This window comes from Nomia melanderi, chromosome 6 (assembly GCF_051020985.1).
Source record: "Nomia melanderi isolate GNS246 chromosome 6, iyNomMela1, whole genome shotgun sequence".
In the NCBI taxonomy this organism is placed as follows: Eukaryota; Metazoa; Arthropoda; class Insecta; order Hymenoptera; family Halictidae; genus Nomia; species Nomia melanderi.
The window spans coordinates 14,441,368-14,468,552 of record NC_135004.1 but is presented as its reverse complement, the minus strand read 5'-3'; the positions used below and the strand labels follow the sequence as shown (position 1 = coordinate 14,468,552).

Below are 27,185 nucleotides of genomic sequence, written 5' to 3'. Positions count from 1 at the left end.
AACCTTCCCAATATTCTCGTTCAATTATTAAACGATCCACCGATGATTCACGTGAAGACGATCGCGTATCTTGGCGCAACCATAAGGAACGCGCTATACCTGTCAGACTGATAATTATCGGCCGGTTCACGTTTCGTTTCACCCCTTGACATTCTTTCCTGGTGCGAGGCTGCCGGAGTCAGGACAAAACAGGTCTGTAGTCGAAGAGGAAGCGGTGCGCGGCGGTTCGAAAGAGAGAGGAGGGAACAGTCGGCGGTGGTTCGGGCTGGAGAGAGGGTGGGCGGAGTACAGGGGCGGAATTTCGCGCGTGCTCCGCTTCATCCCCCTCGGGTTGCCGCCGCTGCTGCTGCTGCTGCTGCTGTTGGATGCTGAGGGTAGCTGGACCGCGCGCGTGAGGTGTCAGTTCTGCGCGCGACCTCTCCCTTGAAGGTGTCAACCTACTCGCGACCTACTCCAAGGTGTTTGCCGAAGTCTCGTGCAACTGACGCGGCACTACTCGCGCTTTCTTTCTCCCTCCGGCGTTCTCTCTCCTCGGTGCTCGCTTTGTCACGCGTCGTCATTGTCCGCGGTCGCTTGTCCGAACGACGAGGACTTGTCCAGTGAACGCGCGCAAGTTGTTTCTCTTTTCGTCTTTCCTTTCCACTTCTGTTTTTTTTCCCCTTGTCTTCGCGCGAGAGGAAAACCCCGGAAGTACACCCGTTCATCTGGCACGTGACACGGCTTCAACGACACTATCATGTTCGCCGGGATGTCCAGAGGCAACAATGTACGTGAACACGTTTCTATTGCGAGCACGCGCATTATTTAACCGTTCTCCTGCTATCCGTCCCTCCGAGCGTATTTTCATTCTTCCCTCCCCCGTCGCCCGCCTATCCCGGCAAAGATAACCGACTGGATTTTAAAACGATTCCCCGACGATCCTCCGTCCTCCTCCTTCGCTCTTCCCACGCCAGTCTTTTTCGTCTCGGAGATTGTTTCGGAGCGGCGAGCGCTTTCGATAAAACGTTGACTAATGACACGCCACCGCGAAATGCGCTCGGCCAACGGAATTTCACTCGTTTATCTCGGTTCCAGCTCGCGGAGCTTCGGGAACGCGCTATCAACGCTCGGCGTACACGTTCGCGATAAAACCCGGGTCCCCCCTGTGTGCACGCGATTTCGGTTCGGTTGCGTCGAACAACTGCGTGCGATCGTTGTTCCGAGATCCGCAGACGATACACGCGCGCCCGGTGATCGACGAGCCGACCGGCCGGTGATTTCATTTCGCGAAATCCTACGATCCAGGTTTGTGTGTGTGCGTGCGTGCGTGCGTGCGTGCGTGTGTGCGATCCTCGTTGCTACCGTACTTTTTTCCGCCCGTGAAATTTCGAGCGGCGCGGAGCTTGTCCGCCCCCAGCTCTTCCCCGGTATCGACGATGCATCATTGTCGCGTTCCATTTTCCACGGGCGGAACGCCGGAATTCCAACGAAGAATGGAGAACCCTTGTAGGCAGATATCGAAGTTACATATCGCGGGAAGCCAGTAGTTCCTCAGCGGGCGATAATTCATCAGGGTCGAGTAACTCGCCGGCTACCCGTGTGATTAATTAACGTCAGTGTCAGCGCGGTCCGGTCGCTCCGTCCGACGTCCGCGCGCGTCAAGACGGCATTCCCTGTGATTTTTATCTCCCGCCGCGATCGTTCTCGCCACGGCTTCCGATCGCGACGCGCTCGTTTACGAGCCCGTATTCCCGCGTTTTCCATTCGGAAAGTTATCACCTCGGTCGCGGCGTCAGCGCGCTGCACCGCGGCGAAGGTTAACCTCGATTCTCGCGCTCTTTCCACTCGCGGCGGTCGTCACGCGGGATCAGCGGCGGATTCATTTCAAGGATACCAATGAAATTTGCCACCCGATATTGCGCCCGAGCGAAAAAGCTATCGCGGCGCGTCGCGTGGCGGGGATTCCGAGCGAGTCACGCGAGCGAAGAAATCGAATTCACGTGGAGCTCGCGGGACAAGAGTCCTCCATCCCACGGAAATCGGATTCCTCGCACAGTTTCCGCCCGAACGGTAACCCGTTCCCGACGTATCTGCGGATATTCGGGAACGTGGTCGGACGCCGATCAACGGGGATCATCGGCGAGCTGTAACGAGCGTCGTGTCGCGGCGATCAAATAAATTCCCTCCCGCCAATACGCCGCGCGATAAACGCGGCCGGAATTGTTTGCTCGCGGCCGCAATTATGCAAACGAACGTAAGGGCATTACCGCGGTCGTGTATTCGACGGGTTCACCGTTCGCGCGATGTTTTCAGGGGAATCGACGAGATTGTCGCGAAACTTTCACAACTTTCGAACAGGATCAAGCTCGCTTTTACCGCTCGAGTTGAAACGATCAGCCGCGCGAGTCGAATTTCCTATCTGTTTCGATATAATGGGATTCTGAGCGGCGCTCGTCGAGCCGACGACGGGGGTCACTGAAATTAGTCTGCCTCTCTGACAAGCCTTTCCCTATTCCCGCGATGACGGGGCTCGCGTCGCGTTTCACGGACGGTCGTCCGCTAAATGTCCTTAATTGAAAACGTGTAAATCCTGAAATGGCGCTGGGAGAACGCCTAATCCTATTCCGGCTCATCCTTGGCAGACAAGCGCGGGCAATTTTCATTTAATCGCGGAGCGTCGTCCTCGCCGTCGTCGCCGCCGCGACGACCGAGCCCAGTCCCGGGGAAAACGAACGGTGAAAGACGAGAACCGGGACGTCTGGAGTCGCGCGAGGAAAGAATTTCTTCCCTCTTATCGTTCAACTTATAAGAAGCGACGCGGAGCCCGGCTCCCTCGGCCGCCTTCTTTTCAGCCTGAAATCTCCACTCGACCCTCCTATTTATTTCCACTCAATTTCGCCGCGGGCCGCCTCGCGACACCGTGATTTTCATACGGGAACACCGCGGAAGGTCGTTCCGACGATCCCCATCGACGTCTCGTTTGATCGACGTGCCGGCTGGGACACGTTCGGATCGTCGTCCCGCTGGTATGCCGCGAAGCCAAGTTTCGACGGTGCGTTCCAGCCGTTTCGCGTCGGGAAATTTGCCGCATAATTATCGAATTTTTCCCGATCCCGCAGGATTCCGTCGCGTTCCTCGGAGAATTAAGTTCCACGGTATTGCAGTCTTCCAGGTGGGACGGCTTGAAAGATGTTTTACGTTAAAGTTCTCCAACTTCCCGTATAAACGGACGAGCCGCCTGCTCGTCGACGATATTTCCGTCTCGCTTTGTTCGACTAACTTCTGCCTTTGGCTGATTTAAAGCGAGAACGTTCCTCGCGTTTGTGCGAGGCAACTTTCGATTATGGTACATTGGTATTTATTATGACGCGAACGTCAGTCGCGTCGGAATATTTGTGGAAACGTTGATGCGCGCCGACTTCGGCCTCGCGAGGACTGCATATCGATATCGCGCAATTTCGATCCCCGAAACCGCTGTCGCTGAGAGAATATCATCGTCGATTAATGTTGTTGTCAGTCAATAGCGGTGTCCGTCAAACTCGGTCGAAATTCTTGTCGGTCGAAACAGTGTCGGCGGATCCTGTGACTGTGATTTCAATGTAACCCCCGCGCACCCCTCCGCCGACCTCATGCGAGGTAATATTTGCGCGTCGAAAGCGTTACAGCGGCACAGTCCGTATCGCGGCCACCGGCGTTCGACGTGCTTCCGGTTAACCCCGTAGCCTTTAACGGCTGCGGTTGTTTAAAAATCTTTCGCGAGAGACCGTGAATGGAACCGTAGCTGGGAAGGCAACGAATTAATTACACCTCTGATTGCCGGTCGAAACGAGAGGTGCCGTACGGTTTTTATTCATTCCGTTCGTTTCACCTGACGCCGTTTGACGACGAACGGGAGCTTCGTTTTTGTATCTATATACGCAGCGTGTTCCGCGACACGTGGGAAAAATGTTAGGTGATCTGAATACTATCGGAGAACGAAAGAAGAGTGAAAAGGGGTTTTTACGAATTACTTTCTATTCTACGTTATTTTCAAGTTACTAGGTCATGTAACACGAAATGTCGAATTTTTCTTATTCGTAACTGTTTGTACCTCTATCGTCGTTATTCTTTTGTTTTCCACATAACTCGTTGAACAGTTTCATTGTCGATTATAGGTGTAACTTTCTTGCAAAGTTGATGTAACTACCGAATTGAGTATAATAACTATGTCTTGTATGATCGTTTCAAAACTCGAAACAGCAGTTTATAACATCTTTAGAATTCATCAATCGTAAACCTTCAGAATTCGTTAAAAACTCGTTGGCAGAACTGTATCGAATCGAATAGAGCATATTCTCGAACGAACGTTTCTCGCGTCAAATAAATTTTCATTGCTCGCCGAAGCCAAAATTCCACGTTGCACAACCTAATACATAATGTCGTACTTTTAAAGGCATACATTTGCACGATCTTCTATTTGTTCCTCAGATTCGATAAGGCCAAATACAATCAGTGTTACACTCGAGAGGCGGAACTCTCTTAAAACGTCGGGCGTCAAGTGAATCGCTGGTAAAATGTAGGTCGGGCGAAATTACACGTCACTTCTTATTAGACGCGTCGAACGAGCGCCCGGTTGCGCACGTGAAGAGGTTTCCACATGCACGGGACGTAACTAACTCGTCGACGGCCGGGCAAAGATCGAAATAAATAGCCGTCGAAGCGACGGCGGTGGCGGCGGTGTCACCGAAGTTCCCCGTCGAGCGCGGAATCGATGCTCGAATTACCTTTCGCCGCTCGATACGCCGGCGAATTAGGAACGTTCGGCCGAGACGCGGCCGCTCGATTTTTCCCGCGTCGACGACCGCCCTTTTCCCAGCTGGCATGATAATTAAAAAGAATCGATCCGGCGAGCCTTAACCGAGCGACGGCCGCGTGTCCGGCCCGGTCGTTTAGGCGCGGATAATCTTCCGCGATGGATCGGCGCGCGAGCGATTTAATAAATTTCGATTTCGCCTGCCGCCGCGTTTCGATGGTTCTCGTTATATTTTCGACGAGCTACGCGCAGCAAACACTTGACCCGCGTGGATCAATATTTTCGCAATGGAATATAAACAGCTCCCGACAAGCCGTTTTATATTTTAATGGACACGAGGTGAAATATTCATGACGGACCTCGCGTCCGCGTTTCCAACGGGAAGGCACCGTCCCCGAATACTTTTTCCACAGGGAGCCGTGACTCCGGGGTACTCGGTAACGAAAGCTTCGCGATTTCGAACACATTCCCGCGAAGTTTCCCCGTCGTCCGAGCAAGTCTGCGAACTTTCGTCGGCAGGTTTTAGAGAAACACTTCCACCACCCGCGAATCCGTTCTTGTATTCTTCTCTGGCTTGAAAGACGTTACAATTGGATCGTTGTGTATACATTGAGAAACCAGGCTTTTATTAGTGTACCCGGAGCCACGGGAATAACAGTTAAAATTAAGTGTAAACATAATCGCGTATTCTTATCTGTACAATTGCGTCTCTCGTTGCTTCAATTTCCGGAGTCTATTGTCCTCTGGCAATCGGAATACTGATTCACCTTTCTAAGTCGGTGTATACGCGTGGGAGGAGCTCGATTCATGTCGTTAACGACGAATCGAAGCAGTCTTAACTTTCATTATAACTCTCTTAGAAAGATTAGATACTATCAGAAAGAACAAATCTCTTTCTCTCAACTAATTATCAGCGATAAATTATCTCTGACGAGAGCACAGCTGCCAAGAAGTCTCAAAGCAAGGATTTAATACAAATCCTCACCTAATCGGAAATTCCAGATCCACCCGGAACGGTATCACACGAGCGGAACGCTCGTTTCATTTTCACCCGCCCGGCCGCCGCATTATCGCTTTCTCTTCGCGGCGCAAAGGGTTGCCGGCGAAACGATTTATTGGATGATTCACGGGCCCGGGGACTCTTAATAGGTTTCCGTCTCCCGAGAGCCGGGGTTTCAAGGTTGCGGCGGCTAAAGTAGCATCTTGATTCTCGCGACTATGATTAAAGCGATGCACCGTTGATTGCTCGCCCGGGGAGAGGGTTGAACCGGCATTGTACCGATACTGTCGGGGGCTTTTCGTGGCGGCCGGTTTAATCTCGCCGGCTCGCCTCCCTAATCCCTCTATATCTGCGTCATGGACTCTTATCTCGCCGTTGGAACCGGCGCAAGTTGCGGCCGGGAAGCGGGGCGAAGTCGTAAAATAAACACACAAAAGGCGGAAGGGCGAGCGAGCGAGCGAGCTGGCGAACGGGCGGGCGTGTGTCTGGTCGCAGTAAATCGGTGCTAGCTCGAAACTCTCGGCGCCGTTTTGTTAACTCGGCGAAACTATTTCTACCGGCGCGTGTTACCGTCCGCGGGGCTCTCCTCGCCGCTGAAAACCGGCGGCTATCCCCTGCGGACGACGACGCGGCGCGCCGTGCTCCCCTACAGTTAAAGGACATTACATAGTACGGCCAACAAAAGTTTCCCGTGCGGCATGCAGACTGGACACTGCTCGATTCCTGCTTGGTCCTTGAAATTTACATCCGTCTCGCAGGAGTATATACAGCTATTTTCCTTTTCCACCTAACCCGACCCCTCGTCGTTCGCCGTCCTCTTGCTCGCCTATTTCCCAGCCTTGGAGAATAGCAGGTGAGTTTACTCGGGCCAACTTATGCCATTTGCCATTGCTACCAGCCCTTCCTACTATATCCTTCTCTCCCTCCCTCTCTCTCTCTCTTTTTCTCCCCCTCTGTTCTCCAGTTCAGAGTACACTCGTTCTTTAGTCTGGAAAGTTGCTGGCCCATCTCGAAAGTAAGCTTGCAAAACAACCGACGGTGTTCGGCGCACATGCGTGTAATCGGCCGCTGGTTCATTCTCCCCTTCCGGAACGAGTTCGAATGTTTGGACGCTGCTGGTCGGGCCACGAACGGTTTCACTCGTTGCACGTCGCTGATCGCTTCTCTGAGATTTTCATGCTTTTCGGATGATGGATCTCTATCCGTGGATTCGGATCTTCTCGTCGAATTCAACTTGCACGAAGGATTTCGACGTTGATTTCTTAGAATATTCGACGGGAGGTTGGATTGTTCGTTAGGAATATTCATGAGGACTAGTAACAGGAATAGATATTCTTCCCTCGCTGTAACAGAGAAATGATTAAACACAGGCTACGTAACCTTGCTGCGCGCAATCAAAAGAAAAACTGCAAAGTGAGGGCAGCGTTTCGACTAGCTGGCGCGAAGGAACTCGCGCAATTTCCATTTCTCGGGATGAACAATAATGCTACGCCGGCTCGCCGGCTCGTTACCCGGCTAATTTGAATAGAGAATTTCATTAGACAGATAGATATCGCTGGAATTAGTAAATATTTTTGTTTGCATGCCAGGGAGCGAGGGGGGACGGCGAAGGGGGGTGAGCAGGGCGAGAGAGTTGGCGGGGATGGAATCCAATTTTTCAAGCCCGGTGTTATGGCAACGCGAGCTGCGGAACGCCGTTGGCCGGACGCGATGAACGGAGATGTCTTCGAGGATCGGGCCGGAAGATAGGATGGCGGAGCAACGGCAATGTCAGGAATACTTCTGAAAATCGCGATGAAATTTCGCCTTATCTAAGAAGTGCGCCGGTCGGGGAGGGGGCGGCACTAAAACATGAGTTCGCATTCCTCGACAGTCTCGGTCTAACCTCCGCTCCACGCAGAATTAACGAAGTTATTCGAGGAGATACGGTAAAAGTTCGTAACGGAGTTCGTAACGGAGTGGAGTTTTGTAATTCGCGTTATTGTCGAAACGTCTTGGGAGCTGAAAAACTGAGATAGCGGCTCGTAGTTCAAGAGGATATGGATCTACGGGGAAAAAAGACCCTTCCTCGTCCTTTTTCTTTTCGACGTTCTCGCTGGATCTTATCCCGATCTGTTCGAAATTCTCCCGAAATGTCGGCTCTTTTGACGGATGATCGATAAGTGAATTACTTCTACCCCATTTAACCCAGTCCTCTTCTCTTCTCGTATCCAAGAATTCGATACGCGAATCACTTTTCTATAGGAAATACCGTTAACACGTCGAAAGATCAACGCCCGCAAAGGATTCGGCCGGAATTCGATTTGTCTGAGGTATTGACCGACCCAAATATTCCGAGCAACACGTCGTCCCGCGAATTCCGCGCGGACCGGCGTTGTTCTATCGACATCACGCCAGCCGCGAGCGTTCCGAGGGAAGGAAACTCTTTGTCGACGGCACCCGCGGCGCTCGGCTGCGCGATGGCGTCTTGCGACACGCGTTCTCCCTCGAAAATCATACAGAACATTACCGCAGCATGTTTCGGACGGTCTGTTTGGAGGAAGTGGCGGTTCCAGCGAGCTTTCCGAACAATATAATTAAGCTGGCAAACTCATTTACGGATTCAGGAACTGCGAGGCCGAAGTAGTTGCGAATTACTGTATTAGGCTAGGATGTAGTTTAGATGCTGCGGTGTTATTCGCCGATAGCGAGGTCACGGGGCGCGTTCGCGTGGCGAAATATTGCTCTAATTGTTCCAGAGTGTGTCGACAGAACTCGAAGGATCACTTAGAGACAAAAAGGGAAGTTTTATGATTAGAATTTAGTGACGTACATGCTTCAAGGCAAGCGAAAAGCTTTGAAACGCCGGTGCGAAAAGGGTTTCATGTATAGGATATCTTATAGTTATCAACGAAGCCGTTGGAGCTACCGAGTTCTGCGGAAAATATCCATTTCAGAATACTTGCTCTTACTGTTAAACATAAACGTCAACTCGTTGCCTTTTAAATCGAGATGTTATATCCTTTCCTTTAACAACCTTCAGTTTTTACGGTAGCACGGAGCGCTCGAAGGAGGGATTACGTTCAGGAATTTCCTTTGATATCATATTTCACGCCGTCCGAACTGAACATTTATCCTGAAACTTCGTTATTTAACTATTACAAGCTATCGTCAAAGGAAAACGCGACAACGTTATCGTTGTTACGTGTACAGTAAAGTAAGCGAGAGTTATTACAATGCTACCGATACTCTGAACATGTACGCGTGAAGATATCGTTATCAGTCGTGTTACACTTTTCAATCTTTCGTACTCGACGAGCGATTCTTAATCATCGCTGGATTTAATGAAGCAAAACTAAGAAGTCTTATATACGAGATTAAGCTTTTCATCGTGCATCAATGTGTGAAATATTGAGAAAAATAGCATCGTCTCTTAATTGATGTTTGTTCTCTCGCTAGTGAGCTTCAGCGAATGTCGTCTATACGAACATCATAAAATATTGAATATTTCTATTGAAAAACTTTCGAGTTCAAGGGGTGAATGATGTCGAAACTGTTTTCGTTAGGTGAAATGTTACCCGTAGTAATCTCCGAGGATTGAAAGCGAACAATTCGCACAGTCGACACGTCGCGTTAAGTGTGAATATACGAGTACGTTGCCTCCTGCGAGACTCGCAGTTCCGAACGAGATTTTATTCCTCCGATGTGCTCGGATTTATGAGATGGGATCAAACACTTTCTCCCTGAAATCTTAATAAGACAAAGTAAACAGGAGATGAAGTGGTAATGGATTTGTCAAACTTCGCGGCGTATACAAACTTCCTTTCCTTATCCTGAATATGATAGACGGCAAGAGTAGATTACGTCGCGACTAGGTAGCGGACTTCGTCCATTTATAACGCAATATAGCGTGAGCAGCGTAACGATCTAACAGACGAAGTGGATTTTATCAAAGTTTTTATTGCGCGTTGAATCTGACAAAATCCCTGACAGGTCAAATGAATTTTAATAGTAGATTCGACACACTGATCGATTCACTGATACGATGTACACTATTCACAAGCAGACAATTAACGAGTCCGCTAACATTTCTTTGCACGAAGAATAATACATTCATTCGCCGTTGGCTGGGCAATGACGTGCATTTAGATCGCTTAAAACCTCTCGTACGCGCATTATCTTCAATAATGCTGTTATGTCACGTGAATGCACATCACACTGCGTATGCAAAATATTCCGCAATTGGAGCGGTGAAATGAGATGCCTTTCAGGCGTCTCTCCAAATATTATACATACTTTCACCACTATTTCGTGTAATCCAATCCCCCGCTACAACGTTCAAATAACTCGCTCAAACCTTCGTAAATTTGTCTCGTTGCAGCAAGCTGCCCGTGCAAAGTCCTTTGGAATTGCATTTAGCGTATATCCCGACTTATCTTTACCCTTTAAACCGTCCTAACTCGGTTACCAACGAGAATTTCCGAATCCCCAAACTTCACCGAAATACTTCGCAAGATTTATACCTTCGCGCACAGTAATTTCCAAGAGTTGCATACACTCTCCGAGAACTCGAATGCTCGACATTCTTTAATACCATATCGTTGCTCACAGTAGCATCAATTCATCTCTGCGTCAAGTATTTAAGCCACTCATCTACTTGCAGTTCAAAATCATCAAGTATCCAATTTAAAGGAACATTAACCCACCATCAACCGAACGTCGATCTCCCATTTCCATCGTCCTCGCTTCCGACTCGTTACTACAGAATCACCATGCATTTATTCAAACCATCTTCCAAGTGAAAAGAACGACACGCTCGTAAAGAACGCGAGCCATCAACCTATCGGGATCCCATTCACCCCGGAACGCGTCAGCCGCAAATTTCCCTGTGGCCAAACATCCCATGAAAAGCGAGATACTTCGTCAGCCGTCCGTAACCCCGTTAACACCGTTCGCCGTCGAAAGTAATCGCGGCCGGGTCGCGATTTAGAAGGCCGTATTACACTTTCCCCGATATTCCCGGGCGGGCGATATTGGAAAGCCATGGAGAACGCACGAACTTTCCATCACGAGGCCGGGGGCGCGGCGCGCGCGAGATACGGTCGCAATTAAAGCCGCTATAGGGTAAGGGGTCAGGCCCGGCGTAACGTGCCGCGCGGCGTCTCGTAGCATGACGTCCTTAGAGCGACGACATACCGTGCCCGTAATATAGCATACCTGGTGGTATAATGCCGCATAATAAACCCGGGATAGACGGCGTTCTACGGTCCGGGGTCCCCGGAGTACGCACGCCGATATAGCATTATCGGCTTCCCGACTATAGCGCGGACGGCGTGGCGAGCTGTGGCGTGGCCTCTCCGAGTATACCGTATTCTATCCGTTAAGCTGTACGCTTTCCTCGCGCGCAACCCCTCATTATCTCAACACAATGAATGCTCCCGCCCGTTCGGTATTGGCATTCGCGCGAATTCCAATAGAATTTAATTGGAGAAGATTGAACGGTGTATGTGTGTGTACGTGTGCGCGCGTGTGTGTGTGTGTGTGTTCGCGGGAGCACGAACACCGACGCACCGGAAAACGAGCGGCCTCGGATAGTCCGAGCTCCGAGGCTATATTCCGCCGCAGTTATCGCGCGGATACTTCTTTTTCCATATTTTCCCCTCTCTCTTCGGTCTTCTTCTACCTTTTTCGTTCCGCGTGTCAAGAGCCTCGCCGGTTATTGTGGCCGTTTTATCGAGGGTGCACACTTTCGGCCGGGTTTTCGATGATCGATGACGGGAATTAAGGGTTCGTAGCCGTGGCTTTTTCATTCGGCCGGCATGGATTGCGCTTTGTGATACCCGCGCCGAGTGGATGGGAGTTACCAAGCGCGGATCGGCATTGTAAAGATGCGGGGAATTGATTTCGCCGGAGTACGATAGCGGTCTATGATCCTCGGTTTTCGCGGGATTCGAAATTGTTCCTGACTTAATTGTGGAACGGCACGAGCGGTTCCCGGGGCATGTTGTTTTAAAGGTTTTTCCGAATGAAACGACAGGTACGCGCTTCGCTATTGCCATTTAGCTGTTTCGCGTATGCGAATGGATTCAATCGTATTTGATTTTAATCCATTTTATCCACTATTGATTCTTTGCGTCTCAATCCTTTCTCCGCGCGAGATTTCAGTGTCGCCTTCTTGCGTTCACCGGCAGCGAAGCGTCGCGCGCGGTCGAAGATGCTGCGAGCGCAGCCGACTCGAGCGTGCCACCTATCAAACGACGTTTCCGCGAGAAACGAAAAACACGGTTCAAACTATGCACATTGTCTTCCTTTCACGACGCTTCTGGGGGCTACAACGTTTACGGGGACAATACCAGTTTTCTCGCCGGAGGACGACTATTGTTCCACGGTGTGGCCCTCAATGGGACGTCGCGTCTGGCAAACCGCGGACGTTCGCACGCGTGAAACACGCCGGTAACTGGCTTCGGTGAAATCGACGTGGAATTCGCTCGTGCGAGAGGTCGGCGTGATTTTCGTTCCTCCTCGATCCTCCGCGCGGCGACCTGACCCGGCTGACGGGATTGCGGGTCGACGTCTACGGGGGAGCATTTCTCAAATAAATGCGGACAGATACGCGAGAACGGTGTTTAGAAGTTCGAAAGTTCGTCGCCCGTTATTTCGACGTACGCGGCAATCGAGCGGAGTCGTGCGACCTACGAGACCTTCCGTGAATCCCTCGTTTTCCCCGGAAAACGTCTGAAACAACAAGTAACCGGACACAGGGTTCTCCGCTGCGCGGCGCGGCCGCCATTTGCAATTCCAATGAACGGATCCCGCGATCGCGTCCTGTCGGCGCGGCCAGCTAGAAATGGAATAACGAGAATGGACGGGACCTTTGTCGAATTCCGGCGTACGGAGCGCGGGTCAGCTCCGCGCGCCGATCGGAATGGATTTTTCAAAGCGGCCGGACCTGTTCAGCCCCGCGTTATTTACATATCCGCGGATTACGGGGCCCGGTTTACATTAATTGCACAGAGAGTCGGCCCGGTTACAATCAGTTTCGCGAATTTAATTTGTTTTCAATTTGCCGGACGGCCGGCAAATAAAGGTCCCGACAGAGACCGGCGGCGTGCGCTCGTCTAGCGTTTAATTCGGACAAAGTAGAGCGCGACGGGCCGCGCGTAATCGTTCGCGCCGGTGCGACGTTGTTGAAAGTGTTCCTCGTGAAATGTATCGGGCCACGGTTTTGGCTGCGCGCTCGGATCGATATATCGGGCCGGATATAGTGCGGCGGCCCATAATTCACTCCCGGTTATAACGTAATCCTTTAATTCATGCCGATATAAATTACAATAAGCTCTCTACGGGCTGTCCCGGCGAGTCCGCCTTTTCCCACGGAGTTTTACCAACGCCGCGCAGCTAATTCGCCGTGTACCGACTCGACCTCGCATTATGATCGGTGGCTTCTCGAGATACATCGCGGGACACGTCGCGTCGCGTCGAAACGAACGTACGAGCCGGGCTCGCGCGAACGTGAAATTCCTCCTCGGCGGACCGCGATGTTAGTGTTTTAATAAATTCATTGTCGACCGACAGTGACACGAGCCGCGGTGTTAACGACGTCCCGAGTGGCACGAGCGAGTCCTATGAATCTCGTAATCTGGCGGGAGAGAGGTTAATCCGGAAAATTGTAACGCTATTGATCTGACCAGGCGTGCATTCATCATCGGCAGTCGTCGCGAAAGGCGATTACGAGTTCTCGAAAGAGGATGAGACATTTCATACCGTCGAATCGCACTCGTAAATAACTTTTCAGCGTCCCGAGTGGATTCTCGGTTTCCTTCGTGAACTTCGACCACGTCGCCCTTTTTTCCTGCGCGAGCGTAAAATGTTCCTGAACACGATTTGATTCACATTGGGTTCATGGGCGTAAGAGGAAACTACAATTTTGATGTAGAATTTTTGTAACAGACGTGAGCGCTAACCTTGTAAGATACAAGTTCGAAGAGTAACAAAGAGAAAATCATATCTTAGGGCGTATGTTCGGGAATTATAGTAATACAGGAACTTCTAATACGGTTTTCACTTTAAAGTCGAGTGCGAGGATCGACCACGTAGCAGTGTCGAAGTTATTAACCGGTAAAACGGAGATGAAAACGAAACATCCTCGGAAGCGGCGAAACAGGAATAACAAAATGGTAACTTTCGCGTGTACCCTGCAAACACTGCGCCGTTCGTAGCACTGTTCCGCACGGCTGGAGTCCCAGTGGTCACAAAAATTCTGGTACCCGTCGTCGAGCGACGCTCTATTTGTAATTATAAATTTCAGACGGGCCGCGTCGCGCGCAGTCCTTTTTATTCCCGACGGACGCTTGCCGTCCGGCGATCGTTCGCCGCGTACGATAATAAATTCCGGCCTTCCAGTGAAATCCTGCAGCCGAAAGCATTTTCGAAATGTGATTTATCGCGCGCGTGAACACCTAACAAAAAGAGCAATAAATAACTCATTTCGCTTTTGACGTTCCATTCTTTCGCGCGGATCCGCGCGGCGGGCGTACTAGCGCGCGCGCTCGCGTCGCCCGCGGACCATTCATGCAAAATTCAAACGCCCCGTCGAAACTCGATTTATCTTCGGCCGACAAACAACGGAAAACAATTTTCTCCGGCGTACGTAAGACGGCCAAACAGATAGGAAGTGGTCGGGCGTGCTGGCGAGCGAGAACGAGCGATCGAGCGGGTCGAAAGAAAGAGAAGGCGTGCGGCACGGCTCGGCGTGACTGTGCCCGGCCGCTGGTTATCGATTTAAACGTTTTACTGCCTTCATAATCCGCCGCGGTTTCAGGGAGACGACGGGGACCGGCGAGACCTAAAAGTGGATGATCCTCTTCCTCCCCTCCCCCTCTTCCTCCTCCTCGCCCGCCACCTTCTCCTCCGCCTCTTCGCGTGCATAAACCGCCTTAATGCACCTGCCGTGAGAGTGCATCATCGTTCCTCTGCAAATGACACGCCGCCCGTTCATTTTCTTTTATCTCTGTTTCGTCCATTGTGCCGGCGCAACAAAAGCCCCGTAATGATTTAATAGAAAGGAGCCACGCGTCTTTTGCGCGCTCGCGAGACTCTTTCGCAGCGAGGCGACGTCCGTACGCAAAAGCCCCCGCGAGTCGATATCCTTCGACGCGTCCCATTATCCCCGTTCCGGGGCCGCGTAATGATCCCGTGAGCGTCTAACAAAGACAACAAATGAATGTCCACGGTATACCCTAACGAAGATCCACCCCAGCGCGATGGTTTCCGTTGACAATTGCACGTCGAAGGTTGAAAAACCATAGAAGACTTCCCTTCGTGTAACGCTCTTTCAAATTTATATCTTCCGAGATGCTTAATTACACGAAAACGAAGGTATCTGTAACGAGAGGAATTTTCGAATCTATCTAACGCTCGAATCGCAGCTACGTCGTTATTCCGGTGGATCGAAACGGACGTCGTATAATCTAGAATTCATAGTGCTCGCGCCGGTAGCGTTTTAATAACCCATTGAAATTGATTATTGGACATATCGCAACGACCGGGACGCGCCGCGCGGCGCGCTACGGTTTCAATGAAACCAGCATTTGAGTCGGGTTAAAAGACCTCATACCTCTTCGTGTACATAAACCGCCTTAATGCACCCTCGGCAGCAGGCCATTACACCACGCAGACCCGCCGCACGCCCCCGACCACCCTCTCGTCTTCCCGGTGACTTGCGCTTCGCGTTCGCACATCGACAGAGCCGGCGCGCGCATACACGTACACACTGGTGCACACGCGTGCACATAGACGGCGGGCCGGGCCATTGATACCGACGAGCGTGTACACACGGACGCGAGCCATACTCTCCGCATCCCCATTCAGCATCCCCCTTTAACGCATATTTACGCTGTATCGACCAGCTAGTGGGCGAAATTTACACTACCAGCAGCGATACATTATTTCCGCGAACATTAGCGCACCGACGTTATTGCATTCCCGCTGTCCGCCGGGGATTGCACGCGACTTCCGCGACAATGGATCCCCCGCGTGCCGCCGCGTTGCATCGGGCGCACGCAAAGAAAAAACAGAAAGAGGGGGGAACACGCGTTACGATCGCCGAGGCCATTCGAATCGCATCCCCCCCCTCGTCTACGTGAAAATTTTTTCCACGAGACTCGCTCGTCAATTGTCCCGGCAGTTACAGACATTGGTCGTTCTTCGGAAATTGTATTTCCGCGGCGCTTCAATGCCGCTTGTTCTCGCTCCATTCGCCCCGCCCCTCGTCTCGTTAAGAATTTCAGTATAGCTCGCGACAGTTCCCGTGCATGGAACCGCCGAACGTAAAACCGAGGATCTTGCCAGGGATTTTGGAAAATTCCCGTTGGAAATGCTCGGCGGTAGTTTCCGGTTTTCAGATAGTTCGCAAAGTTTTCCTCTCCGTTTCTGATTGTTTCGGAAATGCCCGACGAGTCTTCGCTGCACGAGACTCTTTTTCGAACCGTCGGATTCGTGTGTCAAAGGTCAATCACGGCGTTTCGACTTCAACCGAGTCGGAATTTCAGCGAAAAAGCAAGTTCATCGACGATCGAGCGCGCGATCAAACATTTCTGAGCGATTGAAATCGTTTATAAAGCTTCGATGAATTATTTACCCCCGACGAGTGAAATTTAAAGACGGCCGTCGATATATTCCGGCCGCGTCGATACAGATTTCCCGCTCATATTTCTCTCGTCGAGCGGCGCATCCCGCATCCGCGCTGTCGTTCCTTGTCTCGACCTCACCGGAGAATACAACGGGAACCGTGTACCTGCGCTTTTCGGGCGCCGAGTGGTCTATTCTGGTGCGTGTATTCGCCGGCGTGCATGTCCCGCAATGCGACCACTTACAGCCGTCGAATAATCCCGGCCAGTTTGAAAAATTTTGCCTCGCCGGACGGGGTTGCGGCCCGCGGAGCTATTGTCCGCGTCTATTACTTCCACCCGGAGGGATTACCGAGCGACGAACTTTCGGTATCGCCGCGACGATCCCGAGTAAACATCTTCGAAATTAACGGTCCGCCGGCAATTTTCGTTCATCGACGGTGAACTTTCGCTGGCGGGACTATTACACAAAACAGCGAGCCGGTGCTTGTCTTCCAGTTACGCGGAACTTCATTTCCGGAGCCAGTCTTTCGGAACTATAAACGCTGTCTCTGTAGCTTCCTGCATCTTTATGATTTCCTCCGACCGCGTGCGCGAAGAATTTCATCGCGGCGGCGCGCTGCTCCTCAGTGCGACTTCCTTTGGCGAAGTTCGTGTACAGGGAGGATATGTTTTAACACTAGATTCACGGAACCCGTCAATTTCACGGATATTACATTTTTTCGAGATTCTTTGGGGACGGTTTAAATCGACTTTTATACTCCCCTGTTGAAACGCTAATTTCCGGGGTATATAGAATCAAACGTGTAGTTTGTTAATGGGAGTCGCGAGATCCGAGTTGTTTCTGAAGTCCAGCTTCGGTTGCACGTGGAAATATATATCCGTTGGTTCGTTCGTTAATGCGATTTGACGCTTGAATAAATGAACGATGTATTTTAATTTTTCAATGTACACACGTTTATCCCTGGAAAGATACATTCTTTGTACTCCCAATATTTCAAAGAGGTATCTCCGTTTGTCGGTTTTAATCGAGGGCACTCCGGCGAGCAATCGCGAGGCAGAATCGGCCGTTCCGAGGGACACCGAGCCCCCGCGGACTGTCTTAAGCTGATTAGCTCAGCGTTGAAAATTTCATTCGCGAGATCCCGCGACGTAACTAGATCCATTTGTATGCGGCCGTTCTCGCGCGCGGAATTCGAACGCGAAGCACCTCGTTAAGCGTATCCTCCGTTCTTCCCTTGTTACCGGGCGAACTATAAATCCGTCGCATAACGATCGAATTTTTCGCTGCATTATTCCCGCTCGAGGTCACGGCGGGATTTCAAGGGTTTGCCTGGGTCGAGCGGATGAACCGGCGATAAATATTTTCTGAGGGAGTGGTGGGTTGGGTCGGGCCGAGTTAATATTCCTTCGGTTCCCTTATTACGCCCGGGACATTGTTATTTTCTATCGCTTGATGGCTAGTTGGACGGCGTAGAGGTAATAGGGATCTTTCTCTATGGATTTCGCTCGTAGTTCTGATTCCTTACTAACAATGAGATGAGAACAAATGAGAATTGATCGATTAAATCAATCCTGTGCTGCTCAAGAGATGATTCTTGAGATGCCACAGGGACGAGAGGGGTCTACCATGTGTTCTGTTTCTAGTTTCGATTTGCTACGTGTGACCGTGTTGACGAATGACAAATTAGTATTGAAAGTAATATGAGAACTTCTAGAGCTCATCATCTTCGCAAAGCTTAGTACTCTTCGTTGCATGGAAGATGATCTTTGAGATGGTACAAGGATAAGAGGTTTCTATCGCTTCGTGATTCGTTTTACAATTTTGATTTGTTACGTGTGACCATATTGGCAAAGAACAAATTACTATTGAAAATAACATGAGATCTAATCGATCAGATCTGAATTCCTTCTAGAATTCATCGCCTCCGCAAAGCTTACTGTTCATTGCCCAGAAGATGATCCCTGAAACGGCACAATGGCAAGATCGGTCTACCACCAACTGTTTCGTTTCTAATTTCGATCGATTACGTGTGATTGCGCCAACGAGTGCTAAATTAGCATCGAAAGTCAGATAAGGAAAGATGAAAACCGACCACTTAGACTTCCATTCCTCAGCCTAGCCAAGTGTAGACAGACCACACCGTCGACCCAGTTGCTCCAGGAAGTTCAGCGATGAATTAACCGGACGGATACTTGGTTTCACGTTAGCGTCGCCCGCGACCCGGCCGGAAAGTACAGTTCAACGTCGAATCTGCGACTTGGAGGAGTTCGTCGACTCGGGGAACGCTCGGGACGAAGTTCTTGCCCGAAGAATTTCACGCGTGCTTGCTCCTCCGGCTCGCGTTTCCCTATCGACTTTCGGTTTTTATTTCCGCGCGGAGAGTTCGCCCGCCGCCCACTCACAGGAAACGCAGACCGCTCGAATGTACTTCGATATTAGATTTCGCAAGAGCACGGACCGGGATTCGCTTTTAAACTTTATTAATTAAACGCGAACGCCGCGGACAACTGATAGTTCGCGACGAGTGAGAAGTTACCGGTAGGACCGCCGTCATCGAGATCTGGTAACGAACGAATACATACACGAGTAATAAGCGCGGGTTACAATGTAATTAAAGGAGAAACGGATAGAATTACTCCGCGATAACCCGTGGCGAGAAGGAAGCGGGAAGGTGGACGAAATGTTTAGGAAGTTACGGACCGTACGAGCGAAATTTAACGAAGTCTGCGTTTTACGTTCAATATCATGAATATTTTACTCGAAGGAGCACGTTTTAGTCCGAACTTTGAGTTTATTAGACCTATTCCAAGTATACAACGTTAAAATTGTTGATATCTATTATCTCCGTATTTCGACGAGCAGTTACGATGAATATTCTAACTACGCGAACCTACATTTTTAATTCTAGTCTCGACGATAATATAACTATCGTTTCAATGTATACAAAAATCGCGTCTAGAGTATTGCACACCTTCCGCAAGCTCGAAAATAAACCTCCGCCTGTTTTTGAGGGGTTGAAATTCGCGATCCGAATGTTGCAGGGAACTTTAACGTCGCGCGACCGGGCGGAACGTCGGATTTATGTTTCGCGCAGGCGGGAACGATAAAAAAAGACCGCACCGCTTTTGATAGAACGTAACGGCGCGCGGCGCGCGCAATTTTCTCGAAATCTCCCCGGGCCCGGTTTCTTTATCGAGTCTCGGTTTATATTTTCGGTAAGCGGCCGGCGCTCGCGCCGCCTTTTCTCGCCGCGGAGGAATCCCCGAGGGTACAGTGACGTTTCCGTATTTTCGGGATAGCCTGACAACGGGGCGATAAAGTGAAACGATGTGGATTCTTCGTGAACGGCTGAGTCCGGGTTACTACCTCCGCCATTCGGCCAGTGATCTTGCCCGCTGTAAAAATATATTTATCCCCCGCCGTAAACCAGGCATTTTCGCGGCGCGCCTGTACGGCGTGTACAGGGCGTCGAAGATTCGCGGGGATATTGTTTACGAGGAATACTATTAACCCCTTTGCCTTACGATTTTTTTTTTGCTACAAGTGTAACGGAAATGATGCTACGGCGAATCACTTCCTTGTAGAAACAGAAATTACTTTAACCCTTTGCACTCGAGAGGTGACTCTCAGTTACCGGTTGATTTGATATAACAAAATTACGAAGAATTATATATAACAGTAAGTTTTGTATAAAATAGCTTTGTTTCTTAACTCTTAGCACTGCAGGTTGTTTTGTAATCTATCAGAGACTGAAAGTAATTTTTGTAGTATTCCTAGCGAAAATGAGAAATGCTATAACGTTTCTTCGATCTTTTATTTCTCTTCTCAGTGCAAAATTTGGGTGTGTGGAGAATCTAATAATTTTAGGGTGGTTTATTGGATTCATTAAAATATTTAATATCATAACTGGTGCAATATTGGAGCCTACAGAGTTCAAAGGGTTGATTTACTGTTTCCTCGTTAGTTCGTTTCGAATAATGTCTGTCTCGCTGGAAAGTGTCGAATGTTTCTAGTGCAAAAGATTAGATCGTCCCATAAGTGGTCTTTTTATGACAACTCCTGATGTAAAATTTGTTGAGTCGTTGGCACGTTCATCAGCGTTGTATATGAATTTTTCTCATTGTTCGATTACCTTTTTGACGTCGTTATCGAAATGTTACGGGATAAGATAAGAAACGACATTGTTTAAGGGATGGTGTATTTACTGTGGAAATCAGTTTATTGAGAAATTTAAAAATTTATAAGCGAAAAGCAGTGTGTTTAAAGACAAGTAGTAATTACTCCAGCGATGGTGCGTTGTTCATTATCAATGACGTCTATTTAGTGGTTTGTTGTTAACTGATCTCAGATGACTATCTACGATTACGCAATCCCAGAATCGTGTTTATTTCGAGTTTGTGATAACTGATAAGTTAGAGCGTCTTACTCATCGGATTTTAGATTGACTCGAAATATAGTCTGTTATTCGTTTACAGTCTTGTAGTTGAAATGGTTCTGCAACTGTTTTCAGAGTGAGAAAATTAGTTTTGAATTCATTTGCACGAGTACTAAATACATCAGTGGGACCGCAACATTTTTCAACAGCTGTACATACGCTTGCATTTCTTCCCAGAAACCCCCGGCGGCGTGCGTCCCTCGCATAAACACGATACGCGCGTAACAGCGTGGTTCGAATAAAATGAACTGCGCGTAAACTTTGAATATCGCATGAAAATTTGCCGCGGGAAGTTGCGCGAAACGTTTGATTTAAAGGAAGATCGCGGAAATGATTGCTCGCGGTGGAGGTTGACGCGCGGATACGCCTTTGTTTGTTTGAAGAAATGCGACCGACCGTGGTTGATTTGAAATTCCCTTCGTTCGCCGTACAAAAACGGCGCGCTTAAAATATATTCCATCGGACTTTCAAATTCCCTGAATAAATGTGGCGGCAGAAAAATGTATCATCAAATAACAAATATTGATACAAAGCGTTCGTTTTCGTGCGCGGAGCGTACAACGCCACCAATATTCCACTGGATTTGCGTGGACGATTTTTATGAAGTAACCGAGTGATGTGTGCTAGAGAAAAATAGCTTACAGCTTCAATATAAAAATACTGTTTGATCAGTGTACACCGATTTCGACGAGAAAAAAAGATCAACCGAGATAGATCGCGGCTTTCGAAATATAAATCAGTGTAACGTTTGAAAGTTGCAAAACCTACGTTTGTAGCGAACACGAATAAAGAGACTTAAACGCAAAACAACGCAAAATTCAGGGGAACTACAACCGGGCACAGGATTAGCTCCGGTTTAACCAAAACAAGATGAAACTCGAACCAGTTCCCGTTGCATCTAAATCCGAAACTGAATGGTCGTTTAGCTCATCCCAAAGGAGCCCTTGGCCAATCCTGGTCCGAGTTCCTCAATCTCAGTTCCCTTGGATTCACTCGTAAAACTGATATTTCAAACGTTCGAACTTAACAAAGAAATCTAAAATTTTTCTAGAATTCGATTAACCCTTTACGAACGAATGTCTACATTTCGGCGAGATGAAGCGTATTTAAAAAACTAAGTCGTGGACGAATGATTTGATTACTCGAACAGCAAAACATCAATACGTAGTTTCCTTTTTTTATATAAATTAAGCAATTGACAATTAGGCTTCATCTGCTGAGGGTTTCGTGTATTTTGTAGAATCTCCGTCCGCAAAGGGTTAAAATAATCATTTCATTCGATCCCCGTACGCAAGCGGGACCTGCTCGAAACCGAAGATAACCGCGTTAGCGGCCGATTACGAATGGTAATTGCTGTAATTATTCAAAAGCCAAGAAATTGGAAGGCCGCTCACGAACCGGCGCACTATATACCGGGTGCCGTGCAAACGCACGCGTTGCGTACGTGCAAGAATACAGCTCGGCGAGCAGAAGCGAACAGGAGGCGGTCGTCGCGGAGTCGGTCCACGTTCCGCAAACGAGCCTTCACGCGCGTCGCCGCTGCCGCGTTCCAATATCCGAGTCATAATTTTAATGAAATTCCTGGCCGCGCCGCGGTCCCCGAATTTCAATCCGCGATAAATAACGGGTCAGCCGGAGCCCGAGGAAAATGCCGACGCCTCCGCCGGTACGCGGGCCGCACCGATATATTGTTTTGTTCGGCGCGGGGGAACGCGGTCAAACCGGCGGTACGCGTCGAAACGGGAGGGGACGGGCAAAAAATAAGAATAGTCGGTGGAAATAGAAATACAGCGGAAGTGTTCCGACGGAATGAAAATTCCCTGCCGGATAATGGGAATTTTTCACGACCAAGAATTCGCTGCGTCTTCGTGCGCCGGATAGAGCGCCGCGTGAGACTTGCACCGTTCGTCGACCATGTCGCAATTTCGCGATACGGTATCGGGATAAGACGCAGTTATTCACTTGATTTTACTTCGTTGGCGTGAGTGCGTTATTTTTGTTTGATTCTAAACATTGCAGTTCGCGGTTTGGTGGGTTGAAGCAGGAAATTTTGGGAGAATTTTGTTTAATGCTAGATATACCAAGCACTTAAACTGATAAATTTCTATATGAAACTTGTAACTGTATTTATTAAGATCTTAATTGGGTTATATTTTAATGTAGGTATTAATAAATCAGCTTCTTCAACGATTTCTCAGAGCATCTGTAGCTTGTCAGTAATTGTATAAAAAATCAAGAATGTTATTCTAGTGTTAATCAATAGTCGTTCTGGATCTTAGAATAGAAAATGCTAGAATGCTAGAATAAAAATTTCATCGAATTGTCGGTTAACCAGAACGAACGGTGAAGAACCGACAATTCTCCGGATTTCCGTTGTTTCAAATTTACTCATAGAAACGTGAATCTTTATCCAGCTCCTAGGAGTAACGAGGATAATTTTTATCGTCTCCACGCCGGCTTAGCGCGAAGCTAAGATGAATCGTTCGCTTGTGTCTCGCACGGAATTCCAACTTCTGGTACATCCGTATCTCTGGAAATTATTCCAGCGGAACTCACAAATGCGTAGCAATTAATCCTGCGCTACGAGACACGCTCCGAATCTAGTTCAGCCGTATATCATACGTGTAATTGTAAGTTTCGCGGCTCATTTGCAATTTACACTTTATCACGGGTTCGCGGGACTTTATCGGCCGAACTCTCAACAGCCATTCGTTTTTCTGCGGCGGTAGCCAACAACAAACTAACCGACGCGGTATCTGCCGCGAAACGTTGCATGCGCATTGTTCCAAGGCTGCCGCGCGATCGTATCGTTCCCGTACCAATTCTAAACTCGATTCCGCCGCAATTTAGAAAATTGTGAACGAGCTCGTAGATCGATGGACTATATTTTATTCCCGCTCGCCGGGGCGGGGATAATGAATTTCACGATCGCATGCGCGACCGACGTTGATTCGAGGCCGATCGAGCTGGATGGATGTCCCGCGATTAATTTCGCGGATGCAGAGCGCCGTTGTACGGGGAACGTAATTATAACGATGTATTTGATACGCGCGCCGGAGAGCATTTTCTCCGGCGACCTTCGCGTTAATTAATATTAGTTCGCTCGCGGGAACGTTACAAAATTAATGGTATACAGCGGTGCTGCAGATATTTCCCTGACGCGGACAAGTAACGCGGGGTTCAAGGACCTTAATGCATCGGTGCCAACGTATTATTCCGGCCACTGAAACACGGTTCCAGCAGGTGGTGCCGAAAGTTCCTGTTACGTGCTAACGCCGGCCGTCCCGGGATTTTCCTGAGTCAAGACGAACACGCGGTAATTTCAAGGGCACTCGACTCCGGTTCCGCGACCGTCATTTTTCCGCTGTCGGTAATTGAATACGCTGATATTACGTCGCCGGCTGCGACTATATAACAAGAGAACGGCGTACTGTTACCAGTGTGTTTCCTCGTCGCTCGGTTCGCTATTAACATGCTTCGATTCCTCGCTTCGGAAGGTATTTCAATTTATGTAACACGATTTCGAGGTTTCCTTACGGAGAACTCGATTATGGAATCGTGTCGTTAAAACCGTGGAACGTAGACTATTTTAATTCGAGATTAGATACTTCTAGACGATCTCCAGGCTAGATTCAAAATCAATTTCACCGTTCGTTCTTCGTAATCCCTACGATTTTGGGTCTTAGCTGGAAACTAATAGTTTCCATGTTTGCACGGTTAATTCTTAGCACTAGCTGATAAGGTAACCTAGCTTTTTACTGCTAACTGATAGTAGAAATCCATTATCATTACGCGCACGGTGACCGGTCTCTCCGAGCACTCCATTACACGCTTGATGCATTGCTCTCGAATGGGTTAGGGAAGGCCGAACTCCCAATGATGCATCGCGCGGCGCGCGCGTTCGCCGGGAACTCGTGCGCGTTTCAAAGACCAGAGACATCCGAGGGCAAAGAAGAGCCGTCCAAAGGCGAGCGTCCCGAGGTCCTGATGATCCTCTCAATAATTGCGATTCCTCCGGAGCCGGTCGCGCTCTTTCGATGATCAGACGGCGCGACCGTGTTACTCCGCGGAGCGCGTGGCGGTTGGCAGGCGGTATTTCTCAAGGCGGGCGCGATTAATTCGGCTTGATGAGGTCGAACGGCGGTGGCAAAGAAGCTCGAAGACGGGGGTATCCTCTTGGAAGTTTCGCGGCAGCAAGAAACACAGGAGAAAAGCGTGGGCCCGCCGCGTTGTAGCCGGTCGACAAGGTGATGGAATGGCTGCCGGTGGTGGAAAAAAAGCCCGGAGTGTGAGAGTGCGAGACACGGATGAATGAACGTCCGCCGGGGGTGGGCAGGGGGGAGGAATCTCCACGAATAAGGAGCAAGGCGCGGCGTCGGTCGGGGGCGGACGGGGAGGACGGCGAGTTGCGAAGCAGAAGAATGCTCTTGACGTTGACAACGATGGAATGAAACTGTCGCCGGGGAACACACCATGGTGTCCGCGGCTTTTTCGTCGTTACCCTCGCTGCTTGCTTTTCCTGGGAAGCTGGCCGTATTAATTTCGTGCCCGCGGCGAATGGATGCAGCCGTGGAACTTTTCAAACTTTCGGATCGGCCCGGCCTCGCCGGGGCCAACGTTTGCGAGCGTTTATTACGTTTTGTTCAAACTGCTCTCCCTCCCCCGCCCATCCCCTTCCCCTCGCCCGCCGTTCGCCGGTTTCCATTGTTCTCCAACGCGAGAAACGTTATTAGGCGCGGGCGTTAGGTCACGTGGCCGTGGCATTAAACGAGCGGCCCCGGTGTAAATAATATTTCCTCATTAATACGCTTATTACATGCGAACGTCCTCTTACGGGATTCAGATTCTCGTCAGAGGGGATGATGTATTAACTACGGCTACGGGGCTCTTTTGTTCCGGCCAGGTTATGAATCCTGTATAAACAGGGGTTAGCTCGAGAGATACGCGCCTCGCAGGGCGCCGGCCGACGATCCTCTGTTCCACGGTATCGTCGTTTGTACTCGGAACAACACCGCGAGCGCGTTGAATTATAGCTCGCGACGCGATCCCTATCGGCGTCTTTCGCTCGGTCTAATGTTCCCAATTATCCGCGGTGATCTACGATCTCGCGCGTCGATCGCGGGATTAAAAAGTCGTATCTGCCGATAACGAGATTAACTTGTTTTAACGGTGACGCAACGATTTCGATCGCTGCCGAGCATCGCTGCGACGTTTGTTTGATACAATTAGACGCATGAATTCTTGTTATTAGAGTATGCCAGTGGTAATTGCTCGTTGTTAGCGATAGATCATTCCATCCGTTTATTCGAATAATTTAGACGAGTAACCGTGGTATTTCGAACGAGTAGCTGTCGGATCGTTTCACGTAATAGAAGTTACTGACACGTTTAGCATAATTCCACTCGTACGTATCTCCGACTATCCCGCTAAAATCTTGCTTAACCCTCTATATTCGGGGGTTCGAATTCAAATTCGATATATTTCGAACAACGTATCGACGCACGAAACATTGAAGCGAGGTAGTTCTGTCTCGTAAAATATTAATCCTCCGCGGACGGAGATTCTTTGAAATATATAAAACCTTCAGCAGATGAAGCTAAATTACACATCGATTGCTTAAATAATAGAAGAAACTGCCAACCGATCTCTCGATATTTGAATAATTCAATCATTTGCTAGCGACTTAGTATCACAAATACGAGAATTTCATCTTCGAAGTATCGACATTCGACTGCAAAGGGTTAAACCCTTTCTTTCGTACCGTTTACAGGAAATATCACAGCGTCCCCGTTAAACAACGGATACTCTCGATAAAAGAATCTCGCCGTTCGCGAAGTGTTAAACCGCAATAAGTGAAAAAATCAAGCGACAAATCGATGCGTTCGCATGATGACCCCTCACCGATGTCCGGCGATCGGGCGCGGCATACGGCGACAGTCGCGAAGTACCCCGCCCCGGAATTACTTATTTTAGTAAAGACCCGGTAAATTGCAAAGCACTCTCCTAAAACGATTAACCGGCCGGGGAAATTGCTTTTAGCGCCGCAATTACGTTCGTGCGTCGACTTGGCCGGCGCGTCGCAGCCGACCGACCGTGGAGCCGTTGCGGGATGCAACGCTTCTTTCCGTTTCACGGTTCCCGCCGCGGCCTTTCACGTCGATCACGTTTTATTCCCGACACTTCGCACGGATCCTCGTTTTCACGTGTGTTACACACACAGATTTCCCTAGCCGCCGCCACCGCGCCGTACGTGCTCCACATTCGCGAGAGGCGAGCCCCGAACGGGCCCGTTTAACGTCCCGCAGGCTAAACGAACTACGGTCCGGGCAGCGCGACCATTTTCACGGCTCTTTATCATTCTCTTTTTC

The 27,185-nt window shown here is 49.5% G+C and overlaps 1 protein-coding gene across 8 annotated transcripts in view; it reads left to right on the top strand.

Annotated features, from left to right (window-relative positions):
- Positions 1-27,185, top strand: part of LOC116432939 (cell adhesion molecule Dscam2) — a 257,102-nt gene that overhangs the window by 52,268 nt on the left and 177,649 nt on the right. The window contains exons 1-2 of one of the 8 annotated variants that reach the window (XM_076368391.1): positions 756-766; positions 1,075-1,284. The exons of 5 other annotated variants lie outside the window; for them this stretch is intronic. The gene's annotated coding sequence lies outside the window, so the exon portion shown is untranslated. Of the gene's footprint in view, positions 1-394; positions 767-1,074; positions 1,285-24,267; positions 24,315-27,185 lie in introns of those variants that run through there. 2 more of the 8 variants (XM_076368390.1, XM_031990464.2) reach the window with 2 other exon arrangements.